The 12,085-nt window shown below is 40.2% G+C and overlaps 1 long non-coding RNA gene across 1 annotated transcript in view; it reads left to right on the top strand.

Moving 5' to 3' along the window:
* Nucleotides 1-1,151, top strand: part of LOC122460741 — a 37,296-nt gene extending 36,145 nt beyond the window's left edge. Inside the window, exon 3 of the long non-coding RNA XR_006282216.1 lies at nucleotides 760-1,151. This is a non-coding gene — a long non-coding RNA (uncharacterized LOC122460741). The remainder of the gene's footprint in view (nucleotides 1-759) is intronic.
* Nucleotides 1,152-12,085: the final 10,934 nt, after the last annotated feature.

A 12,085-nucleotide genomic window follows, 5' to 3' on the forward strand; every position in this document is an offset into this window, starting at 1 on the left:
TTGATACAATGGTATCACGTGTCAGCACAAACACTGCTTTGCTGTGAAAAGATTAATGAATGTAGGGCAGAAGCACAAATAATGCGGGACTGAAATAATGTTAAATTTAATATGGCCAATGAAATGAGGTCTTCATGCGTGAACTGATATGTGGAGTCTGCATTTGAATTTACAGTTGCAGAGATTTCATAAAAGCTTCAGTAGATGACAGGGTTCTGAAATTAGAAGGTCCTTTTTTTGTTTACTGAATTTCATAAATAGTGAAATAGCTATGGTTATTTTATGTTTAAAATGTTCTTTTTATTTAATTTTTCCATTTTCTGTAACCTAACTTCATAATACAATATGCCCAACAGCTTGGCTTTCAGGCTAAGTCTAAGTGTCATAGGTGCTCATAGACCATTGTGATGAACCCTGGTATAAGTACCTAAATTAGACAGTAACAGTTCAGTATCTCCTGTTCTCTTGAAGGCAAATATACTTGGCCCTGGCAGTGTGGTAGACTTAGTGATCTTTCCTTCTCTAGTTAGTATAGGCCAGATCCTCTACTGATACAAATAGGCATGTATCTGTTGATGTAATGAACTTGAACATTGCTATCACCAAAGTGCTAACAGCAATACTCATTCCCCCAATGCATGTTAGAGCTAAACAACAATGGAAGGATGCAAGTGGTCACCAGTTGTCAGGTGGACTGTGTATTGCAACAACAGAGAGAATGGTCTCTGGAATAGATTACTACTGGGCTTTGTTTTACAGGGACAGACATGGAGGCAGTTTGAGCTACAGAACGCATGTGGCAGAATACATGGGAAGAGGCCAAAGGAAAAGGAAAACACCACAAAGCTCTCCTTGTGGAATGTTTTGTGAAGTCTGTATCCTCTCAAGAGGAAGGGACTTGGAGGCCTATGGAATTTGGAATGGGTGAGGCTTCCTCACCCTTAGATATTACTGTCCCACAAATCAATGCCAGAACGACCCAACCACATAGATAGCTCTTGCTTGCATGCTGTTTCATGGATTCCCTAGTCTGGCTCCTGCAGGAACCCTGCTGTCATTGCTCAGAATCAGCTGCAGACAAGACCTGGATGGAGTTTATACAGTGCTAAACTGTACTCCTTCCTGGATTCCCATGTGGTAAGGATGGAACAACAGAGAATAGTCATAGATTCATAGATTCATAGATACTAAGGTCAGAAGGGACCACTCTGATCATCTAGTCTGACCTCCTGCACAGCGCAGGCCACAGAATGTCACCCACCACTCCTATGAAAAACCTCACCCATGTCTGAGCTATTGAAGTCCTCAAATCATGGTTCAAAACTTCAAGGAGCAGAGAAGCCTCCCTCCAGTCAACCATGCCCCATGCTACAGAGGAAGGCGAAAAACCTCCAGGGCCTCTCCAATCTGCCCTGGAGGAAAATTCCTTCCCGACCCCAAATATGGCAATCAGCTAAACCCTGAGCATATGGGCAAGATTCACCAGCCAGATACCCAGGAAAGAATTTTCTATAGTAACTCAGATCCCATCCATCTAATATCCCATCTCAGGGGATTTGGCCTATTTACCCTGAATATTTAAAGATCAGTTACTTACCAAAATCCCATTATCCCATCATACCATCTCCTCCATAAACTTATCGAGTAGAATCTTAAAACCAGATAGATCTTTTGCCCCCACTGCTTCCCTTGGAAGGCTATTCCAAAACTTCACTCCTCTGATGGTTAAAAACCTTCGTCTGATTTCAAGTCTAAACTTCCTGGTGGCCAGTTTATACCCATTTGTTCTTGTGTCCACATTGGTGCTGAGCTGAAATAATTCCTCTCCCTCTCCTATATTTATCCCTCTGATATATTTATAGAGAGCAATCATATCTCCCCTCAACCTTCTTTTAGTTAGGCTAAACAAGCCAAGCTCTTTAAGTCTCCTTTCATAAGACAAGTTTTCCATTCCTCGGATCATCCTAGTAGCCCTTCTCTGTACCTGCTCCAGTTTGAATTCATCCTTTTTAAACATGGGAGACCAGAACTGCACACAGTATTCTAGGTGAGGTCTCACCAGTGCCTTGTATAACGGTACTAAAACCTCCTTATCCCTACTGGAAATGCCTCTCCTGATGCATCCCAAAACCGCATTAGCTTTTTTCACAGCCATATCACATTGGCAGCTCATAGTCATCCTATGATCAACCAATACTCCAAGGTCCTTCTCCTCTTCCGTTACTTCTAATTGATGCGTCCCCAGCTTATAACTAAAATTCTTGTTATTAATCCCTAAATGCATAACCTTACACTTCTCACTATTAAATTTCATCCTATTACTATTACTCCAGTTTACAAGGTCATCCAGATCCTCCTGTATAATATCCCGATCCTTCTCCGAATTGGCAATACCTCCCAGCTTTGTATCATCTGCAAACTTTATTAGCACACTCCCACTTTTTGTGCCAAGGTCAGTAACAAAAAGATTAAATAAGATTGGTCCCAAAACCGATCCCTGAGGAACTCCACTGGTAACCTCCCTCCAACCTGACAGTTCGCCTTTCAGTAGGACCCGTTGCAGTCTCCCCTTTAACCAATTCCTTATCCACCTTCTGATGTTCATATTGATCCCCATCTTCTCCAATTTAACTAATAATTCCCCATGTGGCACGGTATCAAATGCCTTACTGAAATCTAGGTAAATTAGATCCACTGCATTTCCTTTATCTAAAAAATCTGTTACTTTTTCAAAAAAGGAGATTAGGTTGGTTTGGCACAATCTACCTTTTGTAAAACCATGTTGTATTTTGTCCCATTTACCATTGACTTCAATGTCCTTAACTAATTTCTCCTTCAAAATTTTTTCCAGGACCTTGCATACTACAGATGTCAAACTAACTGGCCTGTAGTTACCTGGATCACTTTTTTTTCCTTTCTTAAAAATAGGAACTATATTAGCAATTCTCCAATCATTCGGTACTATTCCTGAGTTTACAGATTCATTAAAATTCTTGCTAATGGGCTTGCAATTTCAGGTGCCAATTCCTTTAATATTCTTGGATGAAGATTATCTGGGCCCCCCGATTTAGTCCCATTAAGCTGTTTCAGTTTCGCTTCTACCTCTGATATGGTAATATCTACCTCTATATCCTCCTTCCCATTTGTCATGCTACCATTATCCCCAAGATCCTCTTTAGCCTTATTAAAGACTGAGGCAAAGTATTTGTTTAGATATTGGGCCATGCCTAGATTATCTTTAACCTCCGCTCCATCCTCAGTGTTAAGCGGCCCCACTTCTTCCTTCTTAGTTTTCTTCTTATTTATATGGCTATAGAACCTTTTACTATTGGTTTTAATTCCCTTTGCAAGGTCCAACTCTACTCGACTTTTAGCCTCTCTGACTTTATCCCTACATCTTCTGACCTCAATTAGGTAGGTTTCCTTGCTGATCCCTCCCATCTTCCACTCCCTGTATGCTTTCTGCTTCTTCATAATCACCTCTCTAAGATGCTTGCTCATCCAGCTTGGTCTACAACTCCTTCCTATGAATTTTTTCCCCTTTCTTGGGATACAGGCTTCCGATAGCTTCTGCAGTTTTGATTTAAAGTAATCCCAGGCCTCAACTGCCTTTAGATCCATAAGTTCTTCAGTCCAATCCACTTCCCTAACTAATTGTCTTAATTTTTGAAAGTCAGCCCTTTTGAAATCAAAAACCCTAGTTGCAGATTTATTTTTGTTAATCCTTCCATTTAGTTTGAACTGAATTAGCTCATGATCACTTGAGCCAAGATTGTCCCCTACAACCATTTCTTCTATGAGGTCCTCGCTACTCACCAAAATTAAATCTAAAATGGCATCCCCTCTAGTCGGTTCAGCAACTACTTGTTGAAGGAATCCATCAGCTATCGCATCTAGGAAAATCTGAGCCCTATTATTATTACTAGCACTGGTCCTCCAGTCTATATCTGGGAAGTTAAAGTCTCCCATGATCACACAGTTTCCATTAGTATTTACTTTATTAAAGACATCAAAAAGGGCTCTATCCATAACCAAATTAGATCCCGGAGGTCTATAGCACACCCCAAGCACTATCGTAGGAGAGGCTTTACTAGTTTTCTTCCCCAATGTAATTTTTGCCCAGACAGACTCTGTCTTATCCATTGCATCGCTTCTTATTTCTTTACATTCTAACTCATCGTTGATATACAATGCTACTCCACCCCCTTTACCTTTGTTTCTGTCTTTCCTAAACAGCACATACCCTTCAATACCTGTAGTCCAGTCATGACTACTATTCCACCATGTTTCTGTTATCCCTATAATATCTGGTTTCACTTCCTGCACCAGTAGCTCTAGTTCCTCCATTTTGTTACCTAGACTCCTCGCATTGGTGTATAAACATCTTAATTTTTGCTGTTTGGCCTCGCTCACATTTTGTACCCTATTAGGCACAGTCATTCTACAGCCATTATAACCTATTAGACTAGTATCCACTTAGTCAGTCTCTTGCTTGATGTTAGTGTACCCTGCCTACACCCCACAAAGCTCTTTTGTGTGGAATCTCAGTGAAGGGTGTTCCCTAGAACACAGGAAGTCAGGAATAGCGTTACACAGGTGGCAGAAATATTGTGAACATCATTTCCCTAGCACCTTCCATGCAGCACTGGTGAGAAACTCCAGAACTGCATACTGACTGCAGTTTCTGATGTCTCATATTACTGTTAGAATGACCAGTGCTTGCTCTTTTGTTATTGATGTATTTCCTTTCAGAGTTTAAAAGTGCTTAACCTATGGAATTTTGCAGCACATATATCTCATCTGATCTCAGTAAAACAAACTCTGTAATATCTGTAAAGCTCCTCATTTATCAAAAATGCCCAAGTCCTAATTCAGACCTTGTATAACTGGGTGCATAAAGGGTGCCTTAGATATTGTTTTTCTGGGACACTCTGGTAGTCCTTTGGCTTTATAGTGTGTCACACAGGCTGGGCCTAATTTAGACCTGCAGCTCCACCAATGGTGGTAAAGGTAAGATACTGGTGTAGACCATGTAAAGGCATTTTTACCACAGCATCTCCTACCCCAGCTCAAAGCCCAACTAAAGGATGTTGTTATATAAACACCAGTGTCGTATTCATACTAGCACTATTACCAGTACAATGGGGGAAGATTTCCTGAAAACTGCTAGTGCAGACACAATCCCAGGGATCTAAGTTTGGGTGCTGAGCTTGACTCCTCAGCCAGGAAAGGCTGTGGGAGTGTTATGTAGACAACATGTTTGGCCCCTTAGCTTCTGTGTGGAGGAGACTGCCTTATGCTTTTGAGTGACCCCTACAAGCTGATTTTTGAAGAAGTATAGACAGACTCCAAAGGGAATAGCATCCAATGCTCTTCAGACACTGGATGGGTTACCATGATACTAGGGCATTTCATGAAGGGAGAGAGAGAATTAAAAGGAGTGGACTGCATCAGGGAGGAAGGCCCTCTCCTTCCTTTAAATACGGTTCAGTCATTGTAGGTTGAAAGGTCAAGATGCCCTGCCATTCTGCTATTTGTGATCAGCCAGTGCAGCAGCTAGAGGTTTGTTGTTTGTAAATGAGGACTTTTTTGCTTCCTCAAACAAATAAAACTGGCATTTGACTTGTCTATCGAAGAGTATGTGCCCAGATTTGTATAGATCTTGAATTAACAAAAATTTGTAGACTTTTTCTTTATATCTCTGCCATGACCACTGAATGAAAAAGGAGTGTTCAGATAAATCTCAACCTTCATATCTTCAGTCTAACAATGACATTTATTTATTTGTTTTATTTATTTATTAAATTACACTGCACAGTAGATATGCAGCACACTGTACAGCTAAAACAGGGCAAAGGTCTTGGCCCTACAACCGAAAGCCCTCATTAACACATGGAGATGATGGCAGAACCCTTGGGCTAACATTGGATCAGTTTTGAACTCTCTTGGTTATTATGTTTTATTAGTTTATTTGTTATTTTTGGCAGGGGTTATGTATTATGCTGTATAATCCTGTTCAGGAATTTTGGCCGGGATTGCTCACCTGAGATTAGTGACAGAAAGCTACTCAGTTTATCAGCTACTGCCAATCCCAGAGGGTGAAATGATGATGCATACTTGAGCAGGTCTGATCCTCTGAAGGAGAGGGCAGTGATGCACAAGCACACTACCCAGTATATTACAATACTGGAAAGAAAACACATCACCTGCAGAGTAAGTTGTTTATCTATTTGTATTACAGTGAATAGTGTCTATAGTCCCCATAGTGCTGGGCACGGTACAGATACATAGCAAGAGGCAGTCCTTGTGCCAAAGAGCTTAATGAGGTGTTGGAGTCTGTGAGTATCTCTTAGCACACTCTCTTGGGGTGAGCTTCTCACACCTGTTCCAGACCTTGTATGCTGGTTAAACTGGCTGACGCAATGTAACATTGCTCTAAAAGCTCCACATCCAGCCAGGGGAGAATTCCCCCACCATGGGAACTGGGGAAGAATATTGAGTACCCCTTTACAAACTCTAGCATAGGGAGCTGTCTAGGATGGGGCAGTAGCCCAATGTGCTGTGGAGTTTCTGAGCAACACTATTGCTGGAGATCACTGGAGATTGGTTGCTATAAGTTAGGCAGCCCTCCATGACTGTCTGAATTATGATAGGGGCCATTCCAGCCCCAGAGTTGCCCAGAATCAGGAGGGAGCACTGGAGGCTTTCACCCCTAGTATGTTGTATTTTCTCATTAATAGTGAAGAGTGTTGAATATAGTAACTATGGCATTCCTTTCTCTCTGCTCCATCACTGGAACCCATTATTGTGGTCACCCTGTCATTTTCTTGTATGAAGCTCTGCAAGTCTGAGTGCACGCACATATGAACTTACTTTTCCTGAATATTCTTCTACTCCCAGTAATGTCCCTAGGCGACCCAATTCCTTCTTTCACATGCTCTTATTTTATCTGACATTCACTAAAAATAAATGTACCATTGTGCAGCAAAGACCAAATCAACTGTCTGAACTTCATTGCTAGATATGCACAGTCTATGAGGAAATTAATGTTGATTTGTAATTACAGCATCACTGATATTTGACACTAAAAATGGTGGCATTCCAAACCTGGGGGGTGGGGAAATCACATTCCGCTTTTAAATGTATCAAACTGAAATATATAATCAAGTGATATTAGTAATGCATACTTTAAATACATAATGGATTAAAATGCTGCTCATTATTCACCTATAGAGAGGAGAAATTCTAATTACTATAATTTGGTGATTAGTTGTGATAAATATAACATGCTAATTAAATGTCCTTATCTATTTATCGATCTAGCTTATTTGTTGTAGGTATACAAATGCTTAACAGTCATGTGTAATTACTCACTAAAATTGAATTTAAGCCCTTTATTACCAGATACCTCATTATTCTATCATTTAAACAGCTGATTATTGGGGGGCAGTATCTAATAAATAAAGCCAGGGTTTTTAGTTTTCACTTTTACAAAAAGAGATTGTTGATTCTGAATAGGAAGACTTGCCTCTACCAATCATTGGAAATTTCCAGTTTCCAGTTCTTTGCATTTCATTTATACAAGGTCACTGAATCTGGAACTTTGCTGAACAATCAGCATTGCATCCAAACAAGTCATTTAAAACTAAAAATACATGAAGTCTTTGTTCATGAAGAGAAACAGAATACAATTAATCATCATTAGAAATAGATATAGGCAAAGTGTGTGTGTGTGTGTTTGTGTATATATATAGAACAGTATTCATATTGGCTTGCATACTTAGAAAATCTTTTGAAGATTGGAGAAAAGATTGAAACTATTTGTAAGGTGAAAGTTAGTTTTATTCTTTTTGCCACCAGGATTTAATCAAAGTAAATATTTTTTTTTGAATAAAATAAGATGTGAAAAAGTAACTATTGTAGTAGGTAATGGAGTAGAAAGATAATTTAATTTAACATAATAGATTAGATTAATTAGTGATGAAAACAAGTTTCTTCAGTTAGGAATATAAACTCATGCAGGTTTAGTCCCATTTGACAATAATCACTATTTGCAGCTTTTAGAGTATACCTGTACTTATCAATTCCAAGTTACTAATCATTCCAGTGCTATGGTAAGCCACTTCTGATCAGGGATAGCCCAGAAGACTGTAAGTACTTGGCTTTGATTTACAATGAAGAATATCCAGTGTTTTCTAGTTAAAAGGTAAAAGCCTGAACCAGACCCTTCCTGCATCTGAAGTCTCCTGAACTGGTGAAAGTTCAAAGCCAGATCTGAATTTTGTGGCTCAGACCCATATGTAAGTGTCTCTTTGGAGCCTGCTTTCACCACCAAAATAATAGGCGCTTCCAACCTTCACTGCATCTGATGCAGGTTTTCCATAGATACGAGATAGTGGAGTGGTCAGTGAAAGCAGAATGGCAATATCAATAGTGAAATAGATGGTCGGTCAGCTAGCAAGTACACAAATTACAGATGCATTCATTCTACTTACAAGGAGGATGTTTTGCATTGAATTGTCAGTGGAAGGAGGATCTAACTGTGTGGCATTTGCTCTTTCCTGATAGACATTTCCCTTGGTCTGTATTAAAACCTTGTCCTACCTGATCTTCACGTCGTTCTTGGGGAAAACAGTCAAACATAACCTCTGAAATGCAACCATGGATAAAGCTGGCTTCAGAGCAGTTATTTTATGGTGCCTACTTGGACCCAGTTGAGTGAGGTAATTTCTGTCTACCCGTGGTACTTACTGTATGCTAATCCCTCAGCGTAATCTATTGAGAACTGGATTAGGCAACTCTCCCCATGATGGTGAGCATTTACTCACATAATTAATCCCACTGAAGTCAATGGAACTACTTGTGTGGATAATTATTCGCAAATACAAATAGAGGTTAAACAATCTAGCTGTCCTCAGGCAGCACAAAAAGAGGAGAGATTCTGGCTCGAAACATCCAATGGAGAATTTCCCTTGCAGAGGGGAATTCCCCCACTGGTATTAAGTCAGTGGAGATGGCAGAGCTGGCTCTGCACCAACTGACTCCCTTTCAGGCCAGTTTGGGGGCATACCAGGGTGTTGGTGGGTCAGGAAAGAGATGGACCTTATGCCGGGGATGTATGTTAGAGCCTCTCCTCAATTACTTTAATGCCAGGGTTTGCCCAGCCCCAGATAAAGACGCCACAACCAGCTCCCAACTGTCCCCAACTCTGCTGCACTGAGCAAAGTGTGGACACAAGGGAGAACTGAGCTCCTTCTCTCTATGAGTGAGTGTTCTCTTAAAACACTGTTAGAAACTGTTAGAAGTGTTCCTTTGAGCAACCTTTTCTCACCAGTGGATGCCTCTGGCCTGAAGAACTGATAGCCTCTGTGGATGGAGGGATGCTTCTGGAGATTTGTTACTAGTTGGAGGGATGTCCTTCTAAAACTTTGATAATCTGATTCTCTTATGGTTTCCTTTCAAAATCAGGACAATCTTCTTGAAGCAGCACCCAAGAAAATTTTTGTGCTGGCATAATTTCTTAATATGATTTTAAATTATTAACAGCATGCAACCAAGTAAGGCTTAAATATATATGATATTAACTCTGGCCATATGTCTAAACTCTGCAAAGAGAAATTTTCATTTACCTAACCTTTGGAATGTATTTCACTGTAGCTGACAATACAGTGACAGCTGTACAACTGAAAACAAAACTGGTATCATTGGGATAATACAGAGCTGCCAATGGGAAATAACTATGCACACCAGATCTTCTGGCACCTTTGTTCAACAGTCTATGGTCATGTGCACCTTTGTATATAAATAGGAATAATTACTACTATGAATACCTAAAGAATTTCTGGAAACAAATCAATTTTTATCAACATAGGGTAGCATGCCTCAGTCACACAAATGAAATGCCACATGGGAATCATAAATCTGGCCGGCCCAGAAGTCTGAGTAGTGGATCATGTTATCATTCAGCAGCTCAGAGCCTGAGTCATTAGTGAGGCTGGCTGTTGTGTCACGTAAAGAAACCTTTATAGTAGCACATGAGTCATTATAAAGTTTCTGTGTGAAAGTGATCGAAAACTGTTACTTTTTAAAAGAGGAAAAATGCACTGTCTCTGCAAGGAAAACACTTTATGGAGATTCAGGTGGGCCCTGACTACATTGTATAACCACTTTTGTGCTGCGGGTCTTGCATAGCTTACAGTTACACTTAAATTATAAAACCACTCACCAGAACGTTATACACATTTGACTCGGAGGTAATGGAAGCTTTGTTTGCATGCATGATGACAAACCAAACAAACAAAATAAGTTGCATGCAGCAACAAAAATGCACTCATGAAAAGTAGAACAGAAAATAACAAGAGGATAGGCTGAAAGCAGAACATATCCAAACTGGCAGCCACATAAAAGGAAAATCCCCTTGAAAATCAACTTCTCATTCAAACTAACCCCAAACTCAGAAGCACATAAAAAGGGAAATTGAAATAAAAAGTGAGGTAAAATAGAAGCCCTTGAAGATACATTGTCAAAGAAACTCATGAGGTTTCAAGTCAATGGAAGGTGACTGTGAAACTGAAACTCAATGCAACTCTGAAAATATACCCTAAGGATCAGAGCAAAGAAACCAACAGCCATTTTCCACACACAAATCATATTCAAGATGAGTCTTGCATACAAGGCTATTCAAGGGAATCACAGGGGAGAGAATTCCCCCTTTGCCCCGTGGGGCAAAATTAGAGGAATTAAATCCAAACCTTTGCAGGGGGACAGCACAAAGCCTATGCACCACCCAAGCCCTGATCTGAAGGTTTAAGTGTCATTTAAGTGGGGTGTATGTCTTGCACTGGCCAACTGCACAGAGCTGAATTTCTGCCTAGCAGAGGAGTTATTGCTACTGCAGCAGGACAACTTGCAGTCCTTGCTTATCACCTATGCATGTGTTTTTTGCACTGTGAATCCATGGAGTCACATATTTATTTGCTACACCTCTGTTGCTTCTCTAGCCTGTCCCCTGTCCAGTGGTGCAGAGACAGCTGCAGTGAACTGTTGCTCAGGTGAACAAAATTCCTTTGTATGTCCTTTTCATTGCTAGAATACCCCAGTGCAGCCAAACTGCTCCAGTTCCATTGCCTTTTAGGTCTTCCGTGGCCCTTCTGCAGGATTTGGCACTAGAGAATATAACTGACTACCCAGCAGAATGTTTGCAGCATTGTTGTAGCCATGTTGGTCCCTGGATATTAGGAAGACTAGGTGGATGAGGTAGTATCTTTTATTGGACCAACTTCTGTTGGTGAGAGAGACAAACAATGTGTTCAAACGTTGATACTTTGATTTAGTTTCCCAGACCTGAAGAAGAGCTCTCTGTAAGCTCAAAAGCTTGTCTCTCTCACCAACAGAAACTGTTCCAATAAAAGATCTACCTCATCTACCTTGTCTCTCAAATACCCAGTAGAATGGTAGAGAAGAGGTACAATTCCATTATATATATATAAAAACATAGTGGGGGAGTCTAGTTTTACAAAATGATCTCTGTATCGGAGATCTCTTGGGGATAAAGACACTTCATTTAAAATACTGTTAAACACAGGTAAAATGTTATTGCTTTTCCTATAACATTTTTAAGAATTTATTTTACTCTGCATGGTCCACTCAATGACCTGAACAAAACGAAGTTTTAAAAAAGCCAAAACCAAATCTGCATCCCAGAGTTTAACAAAGGCTCTTCAGTTGTTTATTTTTGAGTCATGCTACAGTCTAGAAAGAGGAGGAGGAGATGAGAGGAGGAGGATGACCTTTTGGTACATTTTAACTTATCTCTGTTGACGCTTTATGGAAGAATTTGATGAATATCCATTTAATAACAATTCTGCCTATTTTACCAGTCTAGGGGAGCAATGGAGGTGTGTCAAATAAAGCTGTGACTACATGGATCCACTGTGTAAAAAACCACATGCATACGAGGTGAGGAAGATCTGCAGATATCATATTTTCTGTATTCTTTTCCCCTCACTTTTAGTTTAGCATGGACAGTGGCATGAAAGTGGGATCTGTGTTCATCTGCTTCCATTCAAATGTCCAATCTGAAATC

The sequence above is a fragment of the Dermochelys coriacea genome, chromosome 6, assembly GCF_009764565.3.
Source record: "Dermochelys coriacea isolate rDerCor1 chromosome 6, rDerCor1.pri.v4, whole genome shotgun sequence".
Classification (NCBI taxonomy): Eukaryota; Metazoa; Chordata; order Testudines; family Dermochelyidae; genus Dermochelys; species Dermochelys coriacea.